Raw genomic sequence first — 26957 nt, 5'->3', positions numbered from 1 at the left:
GAAAACAGCAGCTCTATCACACCCCTCCAGCACCAGCTCACCTTGCACAGGAAAGTCTCTTTTAGTTGCTGCTTCTGGTTTTTCGTTTTGTTTTGTTTTTTGAGATGGAGTCTTGCTCTGTTTCCAGGATGGAGTGCAGTTGCGTGATCTCAGCTCACTGTAACCTCTGCCTCCTGAGTTCAAGTGATTCTCCTGTCTCAGCCTTCTAAGAAGCTGGGATTACAGGCGCATGCCACCATGCCCACCTAATTTTGTATTTTTAGTAGAGACAGGGTTTTGCCATGTTGGCCAAGCTGGTCTTGAACTCCTGACCTCAGGAAATCCGCCTGCCTCGGCCTCCTAAAGGGATGGGATTACAAGCAAGAGCCACCAGGCCTGGCCTGCTTTTTGAATTTTAAATAATGTTCAAGAACTGCTATTTTTTTATTTGCTCATTTTAAAAATTATCTGTAGACATCCTAACATGACACAGGTAATTTCTTGTGCACACACGCATGCATGCAACCACCTATGTACAAACACAGATTTCCCTCTCCTTTTTCTCCCAGTTCAGTTTTAATTTTCAGGTAAATCAATATTCCATGTTTACACAATTTCCACTATTGTGTTTCTATATTCAGTAGTTAAGTATTCTGTGGTTGTGTTTCTTTTGTTTTTCATCTTTTTTATTTTCCAGGAGTTAGTAATCGCTTAGTGATTACTAGGCAATCTGTTTAGTTTGCTTGGTTGTCTATGTACCTATCATTCATTCTTTCCCACATCCCCCTATCCTCCTATAACCTCTCATTATTATTTTCCACATGATGAAACACATTAGATAATAAATTGTATTCTGGTTGGGCAAAGTGGCACAGGCTTGTAGTCCTAGCTACCTGGGAAGATTCCTTGAATCCAGAAGTTCCAGGCCAGCCTGGGCAATGTATCAAGACCATGTCTCTACAAAAAATTTTTTTAATTAGCCAAGCGTGGTGGTGCACACCTGTAGTCCCAGCTACTTGGGAGGCTGAGGTGAGAGGATAGCTTAAGCCCAGCAGTTTGAGGCTGCAGTGAGTTATGATTATGCCACTGCATAATGGCAGAATGCCTGGGCATCACTGTACTCCAGCCTGAGCAACAAAGCAAGCCCCCTGTCTCTTAAAAAAAAAACAAAACAACAACAACATTTTTTTCGGCGGGGCACAGCAACTCATGCCTGTAACCTCAACACTTTGGGAGGCCGAGATGAGTGGATCACCTGAGGTTGGGAGTTCAAGATCACCCTAGCCAACATGGCAAAACCCCATCTCTACTAAAAATGCAAGATAGTTAGCCGAGAATGGTGGCATGCCTATAATCCCGGCTACTTAGAGGGCTGAGGAAGGAAGATAGCTTGAACCTGGAGGCAGAGGTTGCAGTGAGTGGAGATCATGCCACTGCACTCCAGCTTGAGTGACAGAGTGAGACTCCATCAAAAAAACAAAGCTCATTTTCTGGAGTTCTCTGTCATCATGCTCCAGTCTGAAAGTTTCTGTTGCGCGGGTCTTTCGTATACACATTATTTTAGGATTTCTTTTTACCATCATTGCAGAAATTCCTTTAGTCTCTGAATTGGATCACCTGTTTCTTAAATACAAGTATTTTTCTTTCTTGGTTTAATATCTGGTTTTGGTAGGGCACATTCTCAACTGGCTACCTGGGAAACAATATTTATAGATAAATATTAAAAATTATTTTTTTGGCCAGATGTGGTGACTCACGCCTGTATTCCCAGCACTTTGGGAAGCCAAGGCAGGCATATTTCTTGAGTGCAGGGGTTCAAGACCAGCCTGGGCAACATGGCAAAACCCCATCACTATTTAAAAAACAATTATTTTATCAAAGTGTAATTTACCTAATGTAAGATGCACCCATTTTAAATGGACCTTTTTACAGGTTTTGATCAATTTTATGCTCCCGAGTAACACAACCACCGTAAGGAAGATATGGAACTTTTTCATTGCTCCAAAAAAACCAGTGCCCAACCCCAATCAATCTTCACCTCTACTCCATCCCCAGCTCCAGACAACCTTTCTGTTTTCTGTTACTAGAGATTAGATTAGATTAGCCTTTTCTAGAGTTTTATCTAAATGAAATCACACAGCAGTCTTTTCTGTTTGGCATCTTTCACTCAGCATAATGTTTTTGAGGTTAATCCGTATTGTTGTATGTATCAATAATTCATTCATTTGTAACAACAGCTTTGTTGAGGTATAATTAACATACAGTAAACTGCACGTAATCAAAGTGTACCATTTGATAAGTGTTGACATATATACATGCCCATGAATCTATCGTCATTACTCTGTATAATTATTCTGAGAGTCATTAACGTTGTTACATGTATCAATAGGGCATTCTTTTTCATTGCTGAGTAGCACTCCAGTCCAGTATATATAGATATGCCACAGTTTATTTATCCATTCATGTGCTATAAACATGAGATTGTTTCCAGTTTGATCTATTCCAAGTAAAACTACTATGAACAGTCTTTGTGCAGGTAAAGCTACTATGTCCTTTCAAGTCTTTGTATGGACATATATTTTCTTCTGTCTTGGATAAATACCTACAAGTGAAACTGTTGAATTATTGGTAGGTGTATGTTTAATTTTTTTTTTTTTTTTTAGACAGGGTCTCCCTCTGTCGCTTGGGCTGGAGTGCAGTGGTGCAATCACAGCTCACTGCAGCCTCGATCACCACCCCAGCTCAAGCAATCCTCCCACCTCAGCCTCTCTAGTAGCTGGGACTACAGGCAAAAGCCACCACACCAGCTAATTTTTGTATTGTTTGTAGAGACAGGGTTGTATCATGTTGCCCATGGCTGGTCTCAACCTCCCAGGCTCGTGATCCACCCTCCTCAGGCTCCCAAAGGGCTGGGATCACCGGCAGGAGTCACCGAAACCAGCCTGTTTAACGTCTTGTTTTGTTTTGTTATTTTGAGTAGGAGTTTCACTCTTGTTGCCCAGGCTGGAGTTCAATAGCACTATCTCAGCTCACTGCAACCTCCGCCTCCTGGGTTCAAGTGATTCTCCTGCCTCAGCCTCCCAAGTAGCTGGGATTACAGGCACCCACAATGACACCGGGCTAATTTTTGTATTTTCAGTAGAGACAGAGTTTCACCATGTTGGCCAGGTTGGTGTTGAACTCCTGACCTTGTGATCTGCCCACCTTGGCCTCCCAAAGTGCTGGGATTACAGGTCTGAGCCACCATGCCCAGCCTCCTGTTCAACATTTAAACAAGCTGTCAAACTGTTTGCCAAACTGGTTGGGCCATTTTACTTTCCTATAAGCAATGTATGAGAATTGCAGTTGCTCCACATCCTCTCCAAAACTCGGTTTTGTCAGAGTTTTAAATGTTAGCTACTGTGATAGGTATAATGTTATTATCTCTGTGTGGTTTGATTTTGCATTTCCCCGTTGACTAATGATGTTGAACATTTTTTGATGTGGTTATTGGCCATTCATATCTTCTTTTGTGAGGAATGAGTCTGTTCAAATTTTTTGCCATTTGTTTATTTGGGCTGTTTGCCTTCTTATTATTGAGTTGTAAGAGTTCTTTATATAGGGGGTGGGGAGGTAGCTGGGGTGGGGAGAAAAAGAAAAAAAAAGAGTTTTTTATATATTCTGGATACGATCCAGGCTCGGTGGCTCATGCCTGTAATCCTAGCACTTTGGGAGGCCCAGGTGGGCAGATCGCCTGGGATAGGGAGTTTGAGACCAGCCTGTCCAACATGGAGGAGAACCCTGTCTCTACTAAAAATACAAGGTTAGCCGGGCGTGGTGGTGCACGCCTGTAATCCCAGTTACTCGGGAGGCTGAGGCAGGAGAATTGCTTGAACCCAGGAGGCGGAGGTTGCAGTGAGCCGAGATCACGCCATTGTACTCCAGCCTGGGCAATAATTGCAAAACTCCATCTCAAAAAAAAAAAAATTCTGATACAAGTCTTTGTTAAATATACACATAAAAATATTTTCTGGCGGGTCTCAGTGGCTCATGCCTGTAATCCCAGCACTTTGGGAGGCCTCAGGCAAGCAGATCGCTTGAGCTGAGGCGTTCAAGACCAGCCTAGGCAATATGGTGAAACTTCATCTCCACTAAAAATTCAAAAAAAAAAAAAAATTACCCACACATGGCAGCACATGCCTGTAGTCCCAGATAGTCCAGAGGCTGAGATGGGAGGATAACTTGAGTCCAGGAATTCAAGGCTGCAACGAACTATGATCACATCACTGTACTCTAACTTGGGCGACCAAGTGAGACCTCGTCTCAAAAAAAAAACTAGCAACATTTTATATTTTCTCCCTGTTTCTGGCTTGTCTTCTCATTTTCTTTTCTTTTTTTCTTTTTTTGCGACAGGGTCTTACTCTGTCCCCCAGGCTGGAGTGCAGTGGCACAGTGATGGCTCACTACAGCCTCAGTCTTCCCAGGCTTAGGAGATTCTCCCACCTCAGACTACAGGCACCTGCTACCACACCCAGCTAATTTCTGTATTTTTAGTAGAAACGGGGGTTTCGCCATGTTGGCCAGGCTGGTCACGAGCTCTTGGCCTCAAGTGATCCTCCTCGGCCTTTCAAAATGCTAGGATTACAGGCGTAAGCCACCGGGCTTGCATTTTCTTAGTGGTGTCTTTTGAAAAGCAGAGTTTTTCATTTTGGTAAAATACCTTTTTTTCTAAATGGCTCACGTTCTTCTTTATTGTTCTGTTTAAGGTTATTTGCCTGCCTCCATAATGAAGAAGCAGTCTCGTGATGTAATTTAGGATGGGGGCTTGTGGTGGAGGTAGGGGTATTAGTTCTGCCACTGGAGGAACTGGAGACTCCATGTATCAGCCTGATCTCCAGAAGGTCCGGACACCGAAGGTCAGCTGTGTTGTAACTGCCCAGTGGGCTCACCTTGCCCGCTGCCTAGACAGAGCCGATTTACCAAGACGGGGAATTGTAATAGAGAAAGTAATTCACTCAGAGCCGGATGTATGGGAGACCTGAATTTTATTATTATTCAAATCATTCTCCCTGCCTTGGGGATCAGAGTTTTTAAGGACAGTTTGGTGGGTAGGGTGCAGCCAGCGAGTCGGGGTGCTAACTGGTTGGGTCAGAGGTGAAATCATAGGTAGTGGAAGCTGTCTTATGCTGAGTCGGTTCCTGCGTGGGGAACATAGGATCAGATGAGCCAGTTTATCTATCTGGGTGGTGCCAGCTGATCCATCGAGTGCAGGGTCTGCAAAATGTCTCAAGCACTGATCTTAGTCTTTATAATAGTGATGTTATTCCCAGGAGCAATTGGGGAGGGTCAGACTCTTATAACCGCCAGTTGCATGACTCCTAAACCGTGATTTCTAATCTTTCAGCTAATTTGTTAGTCTTGCAGAGTGCCTATTAAAATAGAAGGCATGTAACTCTGCCCTTCTGCCAATATTGATTGATCATGCTAAATGGCATGACCCATAAAATGGCCTAAGCCCACAAAGGTTGTTAATTTGAAGCAGTATAGAATACTTGATGGACACAAAGAGATGAACACTTTAATTAACACCCTGTCAGGAGCTGGAGTGCTGGTGTAGATGGATTCTCTGTACAATAGCCCTGTGTGGAATGCAGACTTAGGCTGTGGCAAAAGTGCCACCCAGCAATGATCACTGGGATTTTGAACCAAAAAATTTCCATTTGAGAGACAGTTACTAGCTTGCTATTGAACATTAATTGAAATGGTCACTGAGACTAAAGGCATAAAATAATCTTGAAACCTGACAGAGCCATAATGTCTTGGGCAATTTTGGAGAAACATGGCCAGACATGGTGGCTCGCACCTATAATGCCAGCACTTTGAGAGGCTGAAGCGGGCAGGATCACTTACAGTCAGGAATTCGAGACCAGCCTGGCCAACATGGCAAAACCCTGCTTCTGCTAAAAATACAAACAAACAAACAAACAAAATTATCCAGCCATGTTGGTGGGCACCTATAATCCCAGCTACTCAGGAGGCTGAGGCAGGAGAATCACGTGAACCTGGGAGGTGGAGGTTGCAGTGAGCCAAGATGCTGCCAGCCTGGGCGACAGAGCGAGACTCCGTCTAAAAACCAAAACAAACAAACAAACAAATACTGTAATGGGTCAGAAAGTGCCCAGAAGCATTCCATAACAAATGAAAATGGTGTATACAGGAACATGCTACCAGGTAGATGCGAAGAGCTACTCACCAGCTGGTAGTTTCTTTTCCCCCTAGAATTACAGATGCCCAATAGGTTCACCTTGCTTTTGCCTAGACAGAGCTGATTTATCAAGACAAGGGAATTGCAATAGAGAAAGAGGAACGTATCCAGAGCTGGCTGTGTGGGAGACTGGAGTTTTATTATTACTCAAATCAGCCTCCCCAGACAGTCGGGAATCAGAGTCTCTAAGAATAATTTGGTGGGTGTGGGGCCAGTGGGTCGAGAGTGCTGATTGGTTGGATGGATCATGAAATCATAGGGAGTCCAATGTGTTCTCTTGTGCTGAGTCAGTTTCTTGGTGGGGACCATAAGATTAGATGAGCCAGTTTATCGATCTGGGTGGTGCCAGATGGCCCATCAAGTGCAGGGTCTGTGAAATGTCTCAAGCACTGATCTTAGGTTTTACGATAGTGATGTTATCCCCAGGAGCAATTTTGGGGAGGGCCAGCATCTTACAGCCACCAGCTGCATGACTCCTAAACCATCATTTCTATCGTTTGGCTAATTTGTTAGTCTTACAAAGGCAATCTAGTCCCCAGGCAAGATGGGGATTTGTTTTGGGAAAGGGTTATTGGCTTTGTTTTAAACTATAAACTAAAAAATAAGTTCCTTTCAAAGTTAGTTCTGCCTATGCCCTGGAATGAACAAGGACAGGATGGAGGTTAGAAGCAAGTTGGAGTTGGTTAGGTCAGAGCTCCACTGTCTCCGTTATAATTTTGTTTTTTTGTTTTGTTTTGTTTTTGAGATGGAGTCTCACTCTATTGCCCATGCTGGAGTGCAGTGGCCAGATCTCGGCTCAGTGCAACCTCTGCCTCCCGAGTTCAAGTACTGTGCCTCAGCCTCCTGAGTAGCTGGGACTACAGGCATGAACCACTATGCCAGGCTAATTTTTTTTTAATATTTTTAGTAGAGACAGGGTTTCACCATGTTGGTCAGGCTGGTCTCAATCTCCTTACTCAAATGATCTGCCTGCCTTGGCCTCCCAAAGTGCTGGGATTACAGGCATGAGCCATCACGCCTGACCTCAGTTACAATTTTGCAATGACGGTTTCAGAGTCCACTCTGGAACTTCCTGAGATGCTGCTGGATGCTGTGGCCACTTTGGCCACTCAGAAGGTGCCCTAGGAACAGTTCTCTATTGATCTACACAGAACTTCTTGATTGATGGATGGCAGTTCCCGGGTGAACAGATAGCATGCTGTTTGGAAGTCCACCCCTTTAATTAAAAAAGGCAAAAACAAGTCAGCTGTGTGGGCTTAACTCCATGCTGTTTGACTCCCTATTCGGATTTTTACCAACTCATGAGTGTAGCTAATGGCCAGGCCATGGGGCCAGGCAGGACGAAGGAGACTGGATTATTAACGGGATTGTCATACGGGGCATGGCCCCATGGAAACCACCATGGGAGTTTTTCTTCTTTTTTTTTTTAGACGGAGTCTGGCTCTTGTTGCCCAGGCTGGAGCGCAATGGCTCGATCTCGGCTCACCGCAACCTCCGCCTCCCGGGTTCAAGTGATTCTCCTGCCTCAGCCTCCCGAGTAGCTGGGATTACACGCATGCGCCACCTCACCTGGCTAATGTTGTATTTTTAGTAGAGACAGGGTTTCTCCATGTTGGCCAGTCTGGTCTTGGACTCCTGACCTCAGGTGATCTGCCTGCCTCGGCTTCCCAAAGTGCTGGGGTTACAGGTGTGAGCCACCATGTGCGGCCCACCATGGGAATTTAAAGGATGTGTTAAAGTAGGACATGTCAATGGTCCTCAGAAGTAGTCCCTTCTAGGACTGGAAGGTGATTGGAATCTGCAGTCTCCTGCACGCTCCCTGGAAGCGGCCACCCGGCTCCATGAAATGAGCAGACTCGGGAGTTGTAGCCATGCAGACATAAGCTGGATCTAGACATGTTCCTCTTGCACCCTCTCAGGCATAAAGTGCCTACAAGAATCATACTGTCTATCAACAGGAGAGACAGAGACTGCAGATAACGATGGAGAAGGTCTCCACAGAGAAGGTCTCACATAGACCTGGCAAGCTGGACTGATGCTGCCAGCCCTGGGAGGCTACGAATGGGTCTTAAAAGAAACAGACACTCTGGGACTAGGCTTCGCATACCCAGGGGTAGATGCAAATGCTCAAAATACTAGAAAAGAATTGCAACAGAAAATACTGCACCAGTTCGGAAGATTGAGTCACATTTCTTCAGACCGAGGAACACATTTCAAACCTCAAATCGAGGTTTGATAGGAACTGGAACAGACAATGGAAACATTTGCTGTTCAAAATCGGGGGAGATAAAGGAATAAAAGACTGGCTTGCATGGCTTTGTGTGTCCTCACACGCAACATGAGGGGGTCGAGGAAGGGCCCCTATCAGATGGATTACTCCACTTCTGTGGGGGATTTGGGGGAAAGCGGGGTGAGGGAAGATGCCAGCACAATTATACAATTCTTTTCCACATAACCTTATTTTCTTTTCAAGACGGAGTTTCACTCTTGTTGCCCAGGCTGGATTGCAATGGTGCAATCTTGGCTCAATGCAACCTCCGTCTCCCAGGTTCAAGCGATTCTCCTGTCTCAGCCTCCTGACTAGCTGGGATTACAGGCATGCGCCACCACATCCAGCTAATTCTGTATTTTTAGTAGAGATGATGTTTCTCCATGTTGGCAAGGCTGGTCTCAAACTCCCGACCTCAGGTGATCCACCTGCCTCAGCCTCTGAAAGTGCTGGGGTTACAGGCATGAGCCACTGCGCCCAGCCTTATTTTCTTTTTCTCTACCCAATGCAGTGGCCCCCAGATGAGGGCTGTGATTGTGGGTGTCAGAAGCAGGGATGATTGCAAAGTAAGAATCCGTTACCCTGTTTTTAAACCTCTATGAATTCCTAAGGGCTTGATGCAGTGGATTGTGCCTTCATTCATCTGGCAAAATTGGGGTTGACAGTGTATTACCTAGTGGTTGAGATAATCCACTAGTCCTACACCTGTGTAACCTTATCATGTATCAATGGGAGTGGGCTGAGAGGGAGGCACTTCTTCAGATCGTACTGCTGATGGCATTTGGGCCTAGCACAGTGGCCAAACCTAACATTTCTTCCAAAGGCAGAAAGTTTAGGCTGGGTGCTGTGGCTCATGCCTGTAATCCCAGCACTTTGGGAGGCTGAGGCAGGAGGATCTCTTGAGCCCAGGAGTTCAAGATCAGCCTGGGCAACAAAGCAAGACCTTGTCTCTAACAAAAACAAAAATAAAAAAGTGTTTTAAAACTATCCGGATATGGTGGTGTGTACCTTTAGTCCCATCTACTTGGGAGGCTAAGAGGCAGGAGGATGACTTGAGCTTGGGAAGTTGAGGCTACAGTGAGCTGTGATTGCACCACTGCACTCCAGCCTGGGCAACAGAGTGAGATCATGTCTCAAAATGAAAAAAAAAACAAAAAACAAAAAACCAGAAACAAAGAGGTGGAAAGTTTAACTGAAGAGAAGGAGAATTGGTAGCTGATTATAAAGAAATGAATGAATGGGTTACAATGAAGGGACATCACATATTACATCAATATTACATTGATGCCTTGAGAGGGGCTTAGAGCAAGAGATGATATTTTCTCTTAGCTGAATTATACAGGCCAGGTATGATGGCTCATGCCTGTAATCCCAGCATTTTGAGAGGCCAAGGCAGGTAGATCAACTGAGGTCAGGAGTTTGAGATCAGCCTGGCCAACGTGGTGAAACCCCATTTCTACTAAAAATACAAAAATTAGCTGGGCCTGGTGGCAAGTGCTTGTAATCCTAGCTACTTGGGAGGCTGAAGCAGGAGAATTGCTTAAACTCGGGAGGCAGAGGTTGTAGCGAGCCAAGATCGCACTACTGCACTCCAGCCTGGGTGACAAGAGCAGAATTCCGTCTAAAAAAAAAAAAAATTACACAGGATGTCTGAAAGGGTGAAGCCATCTATTGCAAAGATCACGCCTGCTTTTGGAACCTGACAAAGCCAAATGGAAGTCTACAAGCCCTAGTGGCATTGCTCGGGGAGACATTGTAGTCATATGCCATGATTAGTCCGGGGGACTGGGCTCAGTGTTCATGACTAAGACTCTGGCAACGTGCCAGTATCTTTTGACTATTATTTTTCAGGTTATATCTACAGCCATATTGTGATACAGTGTTAACACTGACCTTGCTGCTAAGATTCAACTATCTTAACATAAACAGGTCATGTGATAATACTGATATTGATGATCAAATGTATTGGGAAAATGACTGGTTCTGGGGAAAAACTGGACTGAACTAACCAAAGCTAGTTTCTCTGCCACCATGCTCTGAGATGCCCACGCACATGAAATCACTACATAGAGAAGTGCAGAAGTCCTCAACTCACAGTCCTCCCTGAGTTGCTGGAGGATAGCAACACCAGTTACCAGCATGCCCATGAGCCAGCCCGATGCCCTGGCCGGCATCATGTGAAGCAGAGCTGCCTGTGAGTCCACAGAATCATGAAGTTACAATTGGCGTTGCTTCAAGCCACAAAACATTGGGGTATTTTATTTCCTGCCAGTAAATAGACAAAACACTTGATATTTCCAGTCCCTCAGGCTTCCAGGATTCTGCTGGTTTTGATGTCCACCCCCACCCGCCAGTGCTTGGATTTGAGCTCTCTCTGCTCTGCCAAGTCAGACATCACTCTCCACTCTCCCCCCGCTTTCCAGAACGCTGACTTCTCCTGTCTGTGCTCATTCCTCCCCCGTTCTTCTTGTCCTTGTGGGTTTATGCCTTTTTTATCCCTTTATTGTAATTTTAGTGGGGTTTGGGGAGGGTGAAGAGATAAATAGATCTGCTTAATCTGTCCTGTTTAATTCAGTTTCTCTTGAATTCTTAACATATTCACAGGGTTTTCCCTTCACCTCCTTCTTTACTCAGGATCTGGCTCTGCTCATAGGCCCCTCCCGGATGCCATACAGCCCAGAGTTGAGAGGTTTGGGGTCAGGGTCCTGCTCATTCCCAGTGCTTCCTTGAGGGCCACGCCACTCATCTCTTCCATCCCGCCCCCATCCCTGGCGAATGCCATCACCCACTGACCAGTGGTCACACTCTCTTCTCCATCAACTCTCAGTCTTCTCATTCTGGTGACTTCACCATCCACATGAACAATCCAGCCATCAGCCTGGCCTCCGAGTTCCCTGACCTCCTTGTGTCACAAGGCTTCTCCTCTACCTCCTTCAGCCATGATGTCACAGGATCAAACCCCCACTGGGTCATCTCCCAGAGCTGCCTCTCCTCTGAAGTCACTAGTTCAGGCTGCCTACTCAGCACAACAGCCGGCTAAGAGGCCTCTCCTCCCATGTGGAGCTGATCCTGCAGTCTGTGCTCTGTATCCCTTCTCATGCTCCCACCAACTTATGCTGTCACCTTCTCCTTCTCTGTATGTTTGTTTGTTTGTTGAGACAGAGTCGTACTGTGTCACCAAGGCTGGAGTGCAATGGCAGGATCTCGGCTCACTGCAACCTCCAACCCCCCAGGTTCAAGCAATTCTTCTGCCTCTGCCTCCCCGGTGGCTGGGATTACAGGCATACCCCACCATGCCCAGCTAATTTTGTATTTTTTAGTAGAGATGGGGTTTCACCGTGTTGGTCAGGCTGGTCTCAAACTCCTGACCTCAGGTGATCTGCCCACCTTGGCCTCCCAAAGTGCTGGGATTACAGGCGTGAGCCACCACACCCACTTCCTTCTCTGTATGTTTTCTGAGGGCTGCCCAGCACCCATTCACCAGCTGCCAGCAGCAGAGCCTGATTTTGCCTCTAGTACTCTCTGTTCCCCTCAGTCCTTGCCATCTAGGTTAAGCTGGCTCCACCCTCAGTCTAGTGTGAGCCAGGCCCTGCCAACCCACCACCTTGCCTGGTGATTGAGATGGGCTCGGGGGCGAACATCTGACCAAAGACAGGCCAGTTAGTCAAGAGACTAAATTCTTGGATTTTTGTGAAAGCCATTAGGTAAGTGGGGTCTTTGCTCGTTGGATTTAAGTCTGGGAGGATGAAGGCCAGCGCTGTTGTAGCCATTTTGCCACATGAGGGGAGGGTCTTTGGGAGGATAAAGCCAAGCATGGAGGAGAGCAAAGCCGGAGACCTGTGGCATCGATGCCTGAATCCAGCTGTGCCTGAAAGCAGCCCTGTAGCTCAACTTCCCAGATACAAGAACCCATTCAACCTTCTGGCCTTAGCCTGGTTAGTACTGTGGCCCTACTGAAAGTACCATCAGAAAAATCACGTTTAAAATGGCACAAGACAAAGATATGAATCTGAATACCTTCAAACATAGTCTACAGCACCCCCTGGTGGAAAACATTGTTTTTCAGAGTCCAGATAATAGGCCTTAATCTTATCCACCGCATGTCCCAATAGTCTGTATATATCTAGGTCAATTTAGAACATCTTTTCTAGTTCAAAAAGCATGTAATTGCTGCTATTTATAATCCTGATCACAGCTCATTCCGGTAATACTTTGTAATTCAGAACTATAATCCCCAATGAAACATGTCCCAAAATCATGCAGTGAATGTAGAATGTGCTAGATCATTAGGATTCTTTTTTTCTTTTCTCTCCTCTCCTCTCCTCTCCTCTTCTCTTTCTTTTCTTTTTTCTTTCTTCCCTCCCTTCCCCTCCCCTTCCCTCCACTCTCCTCCTCTTCTCTTCTCTTTGAGATAGGGTCTCGCTGTATCGCCCAGGCTGGAGTGCAGTGGTGTGATCACCGCTCACTGCCAGCTCGACCTCCTGGGCTCAAGTGATCCTCCCACCTTGACCTCCCAAAATGCTGGGATTATAGCAGGAACCACTGTGACCAGCTAGGAATCCATTTTTATAACTACAAGAAAAGAGACAAGAAAAGAGGAGGAAACACAAAACCATAATGCGGTAGAATGTTAAAATTCAGTCAAGTATAACTTCATTGATTTCTGGTTTCAAGGATTGTATCCCACAAGTGCCTCTTTTCTCCCCGTATCTCATGGAAATGGTCAGAAAGAAGTAACCACATGACAGGGTAAAAAATGATCTGTTGCAGCCGGGCGCGGTGGCTCACGTCTGTAATCCCAGCACTTTGGAAGGCCGAGGTCGGTGGATCACCTGAGATCAGGAGTTCGAGACCAGCCTGACCAATACGGTGAAAACCTGTCTCTACTAAAAATAGTAATAATACAAAATTAGCCAGGCATGGTAGCGCATGCCTGTAATCCCAGCTACTTGGGAGGCTGAGGCAGAAGAATCGTCTAAACCCGGGAGGCAGAGGTTGCAGTGAGCCAAGATTGCGGTTTTGCACCCAAGCCAGGGAAAAAAAAAGAAAAACTGTGCCCCAAAAAAAAAAAAAAAAAAGGAAAAAAATCTGTCCCAGCAAATGAAAAAGCTGGAGAGAATGTCACTAACAGAACTGAAAATCTGAGGAATTTGAGGAAATGTATTTTTCGTTGAGAGTGAAGTCACGCAGTGCTGAGCTGAGCGCCTGGCACAAAGGAGGGGCTCCCCGGAGGAAGGTGGAAAGGTCTCCCTAGCAGAGCTCCGCCCAGCCCAGCTCTGAGCAGCGGGCCCCAGGCATCAGGGTTTCAGGGCTGAGGAGTGTCCAGCGCCGCCCGATCGCGCCGCGCTTCCTCCGTCACTAAGCCAACGGGGGCTGGGATGGGGGCGGGGACTGACTGCCAGAGGCTCGTGCACAAGGGGGTTCGGAAGCCGGAGAGGGAAGGCGCCCGGCGCCCCAGCCGCCACCCCAACCCAGCCACTTCCTCAGCTGCCCAGGCGCCGCTGCAACCCGACCACTCTGCGGTCCACCTGCTGCGGCCAGATGAACCGAGGCTCCGGGAGAGTGGCCCTGCCGCATCCTGACCTTCACAGAGCAGGGGGCGGAGAAGCCCAGTTGCCTTCAGTGCCTGCGCAACTCGAGCCCGGGCTGCCTCGCGCCTTATCCTTGGGGCTCCCCCTGGCGGCTATTCCTGTCCCTGCAGAGAAATGTGCCTGTGGCCTCGTCTGCATCCACACAGCCCTAAGAGGGGATAAGCCGCAGAGGAGCAGGAAGGCTGCAAAAAATGATCCATGCAGACCCCCAGGGAGCCCACACCAGCATCCAGAGCGTCAGCCTCCAACTCCGCTCGCCAGGGTGAACAGCCCACAGACAATCACCCCGAAGTAAGGGCCATCCGCCTCCTGAAAAAGGTGGATAAGGAAGGGCAATCCGCTAAAGAATGGAGTACGCGAATTCTAAGTGTAAGAATGTGCTTAAAATATTCAAATTAATACCCTTAATAACATCAGTGGCGAAATCTCGCGTTCGCAATAAACAACCTGGTGTACAAAATGTGGTATATCATGCAATGGAATATTATTTGGCCTCTAATAGGAATGAAATTCTGACACATGCTACAGCGTGGATGGACTCTGAAAACATTACCCTGAGTGAAATAAGCCAAACGTGGAAGGACAAGTGCTGTATGATTCCCTGTATATGCGGTGTTTAGAATAGGCAAATTCATAGAGGGGAAAGTAGAATAGAGGGGACGTTAGTGCTTAATGGGCATAGAGCTTTTGTTGGGGATGATTAAGAGTTATAGTGGTGATGGTTACACAAAAATTTTGGCTGCACTTAATGCCACTAAACTGTACATTTAAAAGTGGTTAAAATGAGGTTGGGCACAATGGCTCACACCTGTAATCGCAGCACTTTGGGAGGCCTAGGCGGGTGGATCACCTGAGGTCAGGAGTTCGAGACCAGCCTGGCCAGCATGGTGAAACCCCATCTCTACTAAAAATTCAAAAATTAGCCAGGCATGGTGGTGTGTGCCTGTAATCTCAGCTCCTAGTGGGGCTGAAGTAGGAGGATCGCTTGAACCTGGGAGGCAGAAGTTGCAGTGAGCCAAAATCCAGCCTGAGTAACAGAGTGAGACTCTATCTCAAAAAAAGAAAAAAGACTGAAATGGCAAATTTTATGTTATGTGTATTTTACCACAATAAAAATACCACCCCCCAAAAAACCCGTTATAGAAAAAGGAGCAATCATAGAACAAGAAACAGTTCTTAGAAATTCAGCCCATAATGGTAAAAATGGAGAACTCAATAAAAGCAGAGGATAATGAAATGGATGCTGTTTTGTGAGCAGTGTGATTTAGGAGACTACCTAAGGAACTCTCTTAGGAAATTTCTGAGGACTCTATTCGGATTTACAATTATTTCTATCCTTAGTAAGTCCTATTTCCAAAGTCCTTGGTTCCAATATCAAAACTGAAGCATCAACTCAAAAGCATAGCATTTATTTCACCATGTAAAGAAAACATCTCTTGCACCTCACCTTAAGGCTGAGTGCCAATGGTTGGGGTCCCTAAAAGGAGAAAAATGGGGCATGGGGAATGGCAGCGGAGAGGAAGAGCTTAATTCTGCCTGAAAGGGAGCAAAGCCCAACTCTTCAGGCCCTGGAGGATGCAAAAGAGGGAGAAGAAAGAGGTCTGCCTGGGAGCCCAGGAACACATGTTCTTGTTTTCCCTTCTTGGTTTGGAATCGGGGCCTGGTATGGTGGAACCATCCAGATGGGTATGGGGAACTTAGGGACATGGACTAGGGGATGCTTTGAACCAGAAGCCCTGTGGGTTGCAACATCCAGGCAAGATTTGGGCAAGAGCATAGGAGAGGCAGAGGGAGGTGGAAAGCAAGACAAACCAGGAACGGCCCCCAGCCCCCTCATGTTGCAGCACGACACCAGGCCTCCAGGTATTCCCACTTGACACAGTGAGGAGAGGCCAGCTGCTGAGAGGCCTCTGGGCCAGCTGTGACCTGGGGTTGAGGAGATGGGTCATCCGTAGCTGGGAGCAGTGGACACCATGGCATACCCAGGACCGTGTGGGACCTGCAGTTCCCAGCAGATGCTAGTCCAGAGACCAGACTAGCCACCCTGGGTCAGGGTGCTGGGGACAGCACCGAGACAGCCAGCCCTCTCCCACTATGCCCAAGTGCCGCCTTGGAAAAGGCAATGAGATGGAGAAGGACTGCCCCGTTGAGAATATGAATTCGGAAATGACTATATATTTACTTAAAAGACAGCATCTAATCTGGAGGAGACAGAAATTCCATTAACTACCAAATTAATGCATTTCCTCCTGCTGCCGGTGTGAGAAAGGAAGGAAGGAAAGATCAGATATGGTCTCCATTGTCTGCCCCTGAGTGTATTGTGTACATTTACAACCTTGCCACGTAAACATTAATCAGATTCAGAACACAATAAATAGTAAAACAAGGAACAATAGTGAGAAGGAAGCCAGCAAAACATGTGGTTAAGTTTTAGTTGTTGCTCCTAAATGTTTGAAAAACTTAACATAAGTGATAAGAAAGAATCACGAAACTATAAAAGACAATATTCAAAAATAAAAGATAATATTTAAAAAATTATCTAAAATACGAGAATCTAGACTCTTTCAACTAACCTGAGTGCATTTATTTTTTAATAAATTATACCTTAACAATTTTGATTTTAGAAGTAAAAACACGGCCAGGTGCAGTGGCTCACGCCTGTAATCCCAGTACTTTGGGAGGCCGAGGTGGGCGGATCATGAGGTCAGGAGGTCAAGACCATCCTGGCCAACATGGTGAAACCCCACCTCTACTAAAAGTACAAAAAATTAGCCAGGCCTGGTGGCGCTTTGATCCCAGCTACTTGGGAGGCTGAAGCAGTAGAATTGCTTGAATCAGGGAATCAGAGGTTGCAGTGAGCCAAGATCACACCACTGCACTCCAGCCTGGCAACAGAGTGAGACTCCATCTCAAAAAATAAAAATAAATAAAAACACAAAGCATTTTCTCTCCACACTCCCTGCTCTCCACAGACTCAAGGTCTCTCTATGTGGTGTCTTTACACCAGCACGGCAGCCATGGGGCAGTCACACGGCTTGTATGGTGGCTTTTGTGACCAGGACTGAGAAGTCGCATTACCTCACTTCTTTACAACCACCAGCCCATCTAGATTCAAAGGAAGGGGACATAGATGTTACTTCTCAAAAAGGAGTGCAAAAGTAAGTCGCATTGCATGACAGGTATGTGACATGAAGGGTATTGTTGTGGACAACTTCAGAAAATACAATATGCCACAGCCTGCCCTCTGACCACAATTCACATCCAACGACGTGAAAACACAAGGCTCTTCCCATTATGGCATCAACTCAAGGTCTAGCATTTCTGCGTCCAGATCGGGTCCAGATCGGGTCCAGATGCAGGTGAGTTTCCACAGGTGTGCTTCACCAACTTTCTGCAGCTCTTAGGGTACCTGTTCTGGAATAAAAATGAGATCATCCCAGCTCTGTGGGATGGTCAAGAGCTTCCCTGGAATGTGGCATCATAACATTCCACTCGCACTCCCTGAGAACCTTACATGCCTGGCACTGTGTGGAGCCGTGGAAAACCTGGATGAATAGGAAAGACCCAGAATTTGCCAATTCAAGCTTTGGTGTAGCCTTTCCTCTGTTACTGTCACGGGTTTCACTGATGCAGGGCAGGTGAGCCCCCAAATTGAGGCTTAGCCAGGGAGGGTTCTTGGCTTCACTCAGGAAAGAATTCAAGGACAAGCTGGTGGCAAGGGTGGATTATGCAGAAATTTCTAGAAAAAGGTTGGTAACTTCTGGGTTGTTTGGTCATTGCAGTGGAAAGGGGAATTAAATTCTAGGTGTTTCCATGGCAATGGTAAACTGACATGGCACTCGTGGGCGTGCCGTATGGCGTGTTCTCGACTCTTCCTTGTTTCAGCTAGTTTTCAATCTGGTCCGGAGTCCAAGTGCTACCTCTGGAGTCAGGTCCTGCCTCCTATCTCACCACTACTTGGATGTCATCCCCAATCGTGGAACCTTCTTCAGTTTGCTTAACTTTATTACATACAACTTTAAAATCTCATAGCTACATTCCATGCTGAGTTCAGGTTTTTGGACATATGCTGATAAACACATATTTGGAGGGATCACACAGTGGTCCTGCCAGCCAGCCTCACTTTCCATTGTGGCTACATCCTCATCTGTATAGCAAGGTTTTTTTTGTTTGTTTGTTTGTTTGTTTTACCGTTTTTTGAATATTTATCTTATGAAAAGCGGGAATACTGAAAGCATAACTATGAAGATTTCATATAATTGAGACACATAGAAAAGATTTACCTACAACAGGAGGTCCATTGGCGGTAAGCTAACAGACCTACCTGGTAGACTGTGCGTTCTATCTCTTAAGGAAAGGAACAAAATACACAAAATCCTGGAAATGTACCACTGGAGACTGAGTTTAAAATGTACTGTATTATTGGGGACTTAATATTAAATACAGTTGATGATATACTTCCCCTCTTTGGAAAGAGAATCTTCCTGATGGCCTATGGTTCCCATTCTCTCCCATCAGGCCCAAGCCTGCATTTTTAGGTGTGCCAGGCAGCATCCACAAAAGCAGAGAAAGACCCGCATTATCTATTTCCCCGGCTACTGTAACGGAGTACCACAAACGTGGTGACTTAAAACAACACATGTTTATTCTCTTACAGTTCTGGAAGTCAGAAGTCCAAAATCAGTTTCATGGACCCAAATCCAGGTGTTGCTGGGGCCTTGCTGTCTCTGGAGAATCCATTTCCCATCCATTTCCAGTCCCGGAGTCGTATTTCTTGCGTCCCTTGGCCCCTGTCCTCCAGCGGCGCAGCATCCTGCTTCAGTGTCGCTTTGTTTTGTGTGTCGAATCTCCCCCTTATAAGGATGCTTGAGATTACCTTTAGGGCCCACCCAGATAATCCAGGATAATCTTTCCACCTCAAGATGCTTACATTCAAACGGAGAAACACTATTGACTAAAATGAAGTAAATCTATATCTAAGAACATGAAAAACGTCCAGGACATGTAATAAAGTGTAACTGTTAGACTTAGAAAGTAATACTCAACCACCAGTTAGAAAATATAATAGAAGAAAAGGACCTACAAGAGCAATATAAAAAATAAAATGCTTTTAAATAAACAACACAATTTATAGGTTCTGGGGATTTGGAAATAAAAAGTTAAAAAAAGAAAATAAAAATACAATATAAAAAGAAAAAAGAAGTAACAAGAAATACATCAAACTCACTTAAGGAAAAGAAAAACACTACAGAATGATACAAAAATAGCCCATAACACATAGCAGTCTTGCACAAAAAGAGTCAACATCATAAAATGTAAATTTTCCATAAATTAATTTATAAGTTTAACACAATAACAAAGAAAGTGCCAATGACTTTCTAATAATTAGAAAAATGATTAAAAAGTCAATATAAAATATTAATGCATAAGAATTACCAGGAAAATTCTGGAAAGGAGGAGCCATGAGACAGAGGATGGGGAGTAGCTCTGTAAGTTAATTTAAAATATTATAATACTTCAGTCATGAAAACATTATAGTAGTGGTTTGTATTAGTCAGGCTGACCAATGGAACAGAAGAGAAAATCCAGAAATGCCTGAAGATACATTGAGGATTGTTCTTTATGATCATATGAGGAGAAATGAATTATTCAATGAATGGTAATAGGACAGCTGGGAACCAGGCAGAAGAAAATAAAATTGGATCCACACCTGACTCCTCACATCAGGATAAATTCCAAATGGGTCACAGATTTAAATGGAAAAGTGAGACTGTTGTCCTTGAAGAATGAAACAATAATTGGAGACTGTGTTTGTAGCTTTTGCTTTTCTGATACTGATTTAAAATCCAAAAGGCATTTAAAACATTTTAAAAGACTACATTTGAAAATGTACTTGGCAAAAACACACTCACATAATAAGCAGAGTAGACACATCAAAAAAGAGCAGACACATCCACTGGGATTTTTTTTTGCAAATCATGTCATAAATGTGTATTCTCCTAACATATAAAGAAATCTAAAAAATTATAAGAAAAAGACCAATAACCCAACAGAAAAGTGAGCAAAAGATATAAACAGACAGTTCTCAAAAAAGATATGCAAAAGGCCTATAAACATGAAAATATGTTCGGCCTCACTCAGAAGAGAAACGCAAATTTAAACTACACCATGATACTTTTTTTCCCTTGGATGCCATTTTTCTTTTTTAAATATCAAATTGGAGAAATTAAAAACACAGGCTGCATCCAGGCTGTACACAACAAGACACTCTAAGTCATTGCTGGTACCAGTGTAAATTGGCATAATCCCTATAGGGGACAATTTGGCAACATCTCTCCAAATTACAGTGCATTTCCCCGGGCAATTTGCCTATAGATGTACTTGGATATATGCAAAATGAGGCTGTACAAGGCTATTCATTGGAGCAGCAATAGCAAAGAGTAACTGATTAACCAGGTTACACACTGTGAGTCAATGGAATCTGTGCAGCCATTATTGGTGCTCCATGAAACAAGAAACAAGACCTCCAAGAGACTGTTAAAATAAGATAGCAAGGTACAGAACACTGTTACCTTTTATGTAAAAAAGGGAGTAGAAGAAAATACATTCTTCTATGCAAATGCCCAAGGATTTCCACAAAACATGCAAGAATCTACCTATGGCTCTCCCTTTGGGGAAACTGGGCGGACGGGGGACAGGGGTGGTGGGGAGACTTTTCACTGTATATTTATTTATTTATTTATTTATTTATTTATTATTTTTATTTTATATTTATTTTATTTTTGAACCATGTCAGTGTATTGTATTTTCATAAAACAAATATAAAATATTTTAAAGAGAGAAGCAAATTATAAAACGGTACATAAAATAATCTATTTTCTCATATATGCATTTTTAAAAGCTACAAAGTCTTTTATTTTTGCTTACACGATTTTGGGTACATTAATTATTACAGATGTGAGCTACCACACCCAATCCTTATTTTAACATTTATTAGTGAAAAAAATGACATATTTCTGTTTCCTCCTCACTATTCTTTAACCAATGGAATCCTGACTTTTACCCTCTACTTTGGATTCAATGTTTCTAACTTCACTTGAATATATATATGTTTTTATTAGAACTCCAGAACTTGTTTGCTACTGTGAGATTCAGGCCAAATTGGTTTCAAAAGTTGTTTTGCTTCATTTAAACTTAAGAAATCGTTTTTCTTTATCTGCTGCTGCAGTGATTCCACAAACAGCAACTTCTAATTCCTTCTGTCAACTCCTCCAAATTTCATGACTTTATGGGGAGCAGGAGAGGGACTAAAAATCTCAGAAGAAAGAGTTTTACACCCCTTGCCGCTAAAGCGGGAGAGAAACCAAGACCTTCCAGAGAGAAAGCGCCACCTGCAGCTGAAGCTATTTATAGTACAGGAGTTGGATTTAAATATAATTCTGTCCTCTGGTAACTCCAGCCAACTGCTACTTTAAGATTTGGCCCCGCCCTTTATGTAAGAGGGCATCTTTTGTTTCAGTACCTTACAGATGAAATAGAAATTTAGCAGGCAGCAGATAAGTAACAAGCCCTGATGTGGGCCACTGGAAGTGAGAAGCAGTGTGGTAGCCGGAGGCTGGCTGTGCAACCTTGGCATGAGGACTAGAATGGATTTAAAATAGTCTGCTCCTTGAATATAAAATGACACTGGCTTTGTAGAAAACAGTGTGTCAGTTCCTCAAACAATCAAGCATAGAATTATGTGATCCTGGCCAGGTGCAATGGCTCACACTTATAATCCCAGCACTTTGGGAGGCCAAGGTGGGTGCTGAGGTCAGGAGTTCGAGACCAGCCTGGCCAACATGGTGAAACCCCGTCTCTAGCAAAAATACAAAAATTAGCTGGGTGTGGTGGTGCATTCCTGTAGTCCCAGCTACTTAGGAGGCTGAGGCAGGAGAATCACTTGAACCTGGAAGACAGAAGCTGCAGTGAGCTGAGGTCGCACCACCCACTCCAGCCTGGGTAACAGAGCGAGACCCTGTCACACACACACACAAATACTTATTTCAAAAAAGCATTATATGATCCAGCAATCCCACTTCTAGATATGTACCCAAAACAACTGAAAACAGGGACTCGAAGACCAAAAGGTGGAAGCAAAGGGTCCACAGAAGAATGAATGGATAAATAAAATGTGGTATATACTGTACAGACAATGAAATATTATTTGGCCTTAAAAAGAAATGAGGTGGGGCTGGGTGGCTCACACCCATAATCCCAGCACTTTGTGGGAGGCCAAGGTGAGAGGATCACCTGAGGTCAGGGGTTTGAGATCAGGCTGGCCAACATGGCAAAACCCATTTCTACTAAAAACACAAAAATTACCCAGGCATGGTGACGCACGTCTATAATCCCAGCTACTCGGGAGGCTGAGGCACGAGAATTGTTTTGAACCTGGGAGGCAGAAGCTGCAGTGAACTGAGATCATCCCACTGCACACCAGCCTGGGCAACAGAGCAAAACTCTGTCAAAAAAAAAAAAAAAAAAAAGGAATGAACCTCTGATACATGTTACAGCATAGGATAAACCTTGAAAATATCATGTTAAGTGAAATAAAAAGACACAAAAGGACAAATACTGTATGATTCTACTTACATGAGGTAGCTAAAGTAGTCACATTCATAAAGACAGAACGAAGAATGGTGGAGGCAGTGGCTCACACCTGTAATCCCAACACTTTGGGAGCCTGGGGTGGGAGGATCGCTTGAGCCCAGAGTTGGAGACCAGCCTGGGCAACATAGTGAGACCCTCATCTCTGCCAAAAATTAAAAAATTAGCCAGGCATAGTGGCACACGCCTGTAATCCCAGCTGCTTGGGAGGCTGAGGTGGAAGGATTGCTTGGGCCTAGGAGGTTGAGGCGATAGTGAGTTGAGATCGTGCCACTGTACTCCAGCCTGGGCAACAATGCAAAACCCTGTCTCTAAAAAAGAAAAAGAAAAAATAATAGAACTGTGGTTGCTGGGGGCTGGAGGGAGGGGGAAATGGAGAGTTAGTATTTAACGGGCGCAGAGTTTCAATGGGTAAGATGGAAAATTCTGGAGATGGACGGTGGTGATGGTTGCACAACAATGTGAATGTACTTAATGACTCTGAATTGTACACTTAAAAACTATTTCAGTGGTAAATTTTACATTTAGTATATTTTATGACCAAAAAAGGTTTAAAAAATTCCCCCTTCATCTTTATCTATATTACCCATCAGTCCATGGACCTTAGAGGAAAGTTGTGAGATTATTGATTTCACCAAATTGGTCTCTGGACCTCATTCTCACCATGTGTGAAATGAAAGAGTTGGCTGGAGTTTCCAAGATTTCAAGTAGAGATGTTGAGTCAGAAGATGGGAGATGTGGGGAAGTAACTTCCCATGGAAGGTATTGTCGCCTACTAGAATATGGAATTCTGCTATAGGTCAGACATCTAAACTTTTTATTTTAAAAAAAAGTTTTGAATTTAAATTAGAAAACATTTTAAAGCCGGTTGCCGTGGCTCTCACCTGTAATCCTAGCACTTTGGGAGGCCAAGGCGGGCAGGTCACCAGGTCAGGAGATCGAAACCATCCTGGCTAACACAGTGAAACCCCGTCTCTACTAAATTAGCTGGGGTGTAGTGGTGTGCACCTGTAGTCCCAGCTACTCAGGAGGCAGAGCCAGGAGAATTGCTTGAACCCGGGAGGCAGAGGCTTCAGAGAGCCGAGGTCACATTACTATACTCCAGCCTGGGCGACAGAGTGAGACTCCATCTCAAAAAAAAAAAAAAAAGAAAGAAAACATTTCAAGCATACAGAAAATCCCTACATACAGCAATTATTTACCACCAAAAATTAATAGATGTCCATATTTTGCCACATGTAGATATGATCTGCTGGCTTGGCCTCCCAAAGTGCTGGGATTATAGGCATGAGCCACCATGCCCAGCCTATCTATCTTGCTTAATAAATAAATCAATTCCTACCATGAATTGATAAAGATGTCTTTCCAGTCTACGTACTTTTTCTCTTAAAAATTTCTGCTTTTAATTTTTCTATTTTCTTATGTTTTCCTTTGTTCCTTCTTCAAAGCAGATCTACTTTCTTTGAATTCTACAATCTAAAATTTTTAACTCATTTGAAAATAATTTCAAACTTAAAAAATTTTGCAAAAATAAAAATCATGCAAAGAACACTCACAGGCTCTTTACCCAGATTTACCTATCGTTAGCATTTTACTACATTTGTTTATTATTTGAAATTGATAATATATACAACATAGTATATATCATATCTAACATATATTTTTTCTGGACTACTTGAGGGTCAGTTACATATACAATACTTAGTGTGTATTTCCTATGAACAGGGATAGTCTAACATAACTACACTACTGTTACTAACTTCATAACTTTACACTGTTTTGAGTCTCCTGTGATATTCCAATTTTGTCAATTGTCAATTTTTGTGTTAATGCTGATGTTCTTTATAGCATTTTTATAAACTTTTTTTTTTGAGGTGGAGTCTTGCTTTGTTGCTTAGGCTGGAGTGCAGTGGTATGATCTTGGCTCACTGCAACCTCTGACCCCCAAGTTCAGGTGATTCTCTTGCCTCAGCCTCCTGAGAAGCTGGGATTACAGGTGCATGCCACCACACCTGGCTAATTTTTTGTATTTTTAGTAGAGATAGGATTTCGCCATGTTGGCCAGACTGGTCTCGAACTCCTGACCTCAAATGATCCGCCCACCTCGGCCTCCCAAAGTGCTAGGCTTACAGGCGTGAGCCACCGTGCCTGGCCTCAAGCCCGATAACCTTATAGCACTTTTAAAAAATCCAATGATACAGGATCCAAACTAAGGGCAGTTATTGCATATAATTGTCACGTCTTTTTAGGTTCCTTTATTATTATTATTATTATTATTTTTTTTTTTTTGAGATGGAGTTTCCCTCTTGTTGCCCAGGCTGAAGGGCAATGGCACAATCTTGGCTCACCTCAACTTCTGCCTCCCGAGTTCAAGCAGTTCTCCTGCCTCAGCCTCCCAAGCAGCTGGGATTACAGTCATGTGCCACCAGGCCCAGCTAATTTTTTTTTTTAGTAGAGACGGGATTTCTCCATATTGGTCAGGCTGGTCTTAAACTCCTGATGTCAGGTGATCTGCCCGCCTCGGCCTCCCAAAGTGCTGGATTTACAGGTGTGGGCCACCACGCCCAGCCTAAATTTCTTTAATCTGAAACAGTTCTCCTTCCTCTATTTGCCTTCTATGACATTGACATTTTTGAAGAATGCAGTCCTCCCCAACTTTTTTAGTACAGCCTTTCTCATTTAGTGTTTCTCTGATGTTTTCTTGTGATTAGGTTTGAAATAATGCTGGACCATTGCAGAAATGTATTGTGCAGCATTGCATAGATACACTATTACATCCTTCTCAGGGTATCACATCTGGAGGCACAGAATGTCTCTCTGCCCCTCACTGGTTAATTTTGGTCACCTGCTCAAAATGTTGCCCTATTTCTCCACTGTACAATAACTGGTTTTTATTTTATTTCCCCCTCTCCTTCCAACTCATGGCAATCTGCAGGGAGATACTTTTAGACCCTGCAGAAGTCCTGCTCCTCATCCAACATTTCCCCCTAGCATTCGAATCCACTGATGAGTCTTACCTGATCCAATCTTTGCCACTACGTCTGAAAATGATTCATTTAAAAGTTTTTAAGTTTCATTTTTCACATATAGGTCTTTAACCTGGAATTAATTTTGTGTATGGTGTGAGATAGGGATTGAATTCTATATTCCTCCCAGATGACTAATCAGCTCCATTTGTTGGAGTTCATTCTTTCCCAATTGGTAAGAAATGTCCACTATTTCATACATTTGCTGTTCTTGTTTCAATACTATATATTCTATTTCATTGGTCTGTTTATCCTTGTGCCAAAACTACAATATCTTCATTGCTATAGCTTTATAATACATATATTTATTTAGACAATTGGTATCACTTCATAATGTAGATTTATGTAAATATAATTGCTATAGCTTTGTATATATTTATATAAATATATAATTGCTATTTTATATATGAATATAAATAATTACTACATTTTATATATTATATACTTGTATAAATATATAATTGCTATGTTTTATATATTTACATAAATATATAATTGCTATTGCTTTATAATAGATTTGTATATCTTACAGGGCATCTTCCATTATATTCTTCTCTAAAATTGTTAGCTATTCTTACCATCTGGGCAATTATATTCATTTTCACAACAACCTTTAGATTAAGCAATTGCCGAAGCTCCAAAAGCCAGTAAAAGGGTCTTTGAACCCAGGTCTGTGGTAGGCCAAAGCTCTTTTCCTTACTTCCTGAGGTCCTGCCAAAGGGATGATTTTCTAGGCATGGAGAAGCAGAGGTCAGGGAATCAAGTGTGGAGAGAGAGAGAAGAGAAGTGAGAGAAGATAGGCAGGTGTCAGCTTGATGGGGGTTTGGTCTCTGGGATACAAACTTTACCAGCCGAAGGATGGAGCTTGAACTTAGCTGGCAGGACCGGAAACAGAAGATTGTAAGGAAAGGGAGTGGGATCAGAGTTTCTTCTGCAGGACGGATCACCCACAGCTGTCCACCGGCAGGCACTTGTCACTTTCTGGCTGAGTAGGGCAGTGCGGCCACAGGCTGAAAGGGGGGCCTGCGGCTGCTTTTGCACAGGGGTAATGGTGATGAGGGTGATGTGGGGGGCTGGAGAGCAAGGAGGGGAAAGGATGTGACTGACTACCTGGAAGCCAGGGCAGATCCCATCCCAGAAAGGCGCAGTAGGGGCTCTCATCCTCCACTAGCCCGCCCCTCCCTGCCTAATTAAGGACC

The 26957-nt window shown here is 44.1% G+C and overlaps 1 long non-coding RNA gene across 1 annotated transcript in view; it reads right to left on the bottom strand.

Annotated features, from left to right (window-relative positions):
* Nucleotides 1-18921, bottom strand: part of LOC119471757 — a 45843-nt gene extending 26922 nt beyond the window's left edge. Inside the window, exon 1 of the long non-coding RNA XR_005200842.1 lies at nucleotides 18739-18921. This is a non-coding gene — a long non-coding RNA (uncharacterized LOC119471757). The remainder of the gene's footprint in view (nucleotides 1-18738) is intronic.
* Between the last annotated feature and the right edge of the window lie 8036 nt (nucleotides 18922-26957).

The sequence above is a fragment of the Cebus imitator genome, unplaced genomic scaffold (assembly GCF_001604975.1).
Source record: "Cebus imitator isolate Cc_AM_T3 unplaced genomic scaffold, Cebus_imitator-1.0 Scaffold72, whole genome shotgun sequence".
Classification (NCBI taxonomy): Eukaryota; Metazoa; Chordata; class Mammalia; order Primates; family Cebidae; genus Cebus; species Cebus imitator.
Note: the sequence above shows the minus strand (reverse complement) of the source record. Positions and strands in the feature narration are given on the sequence as shown.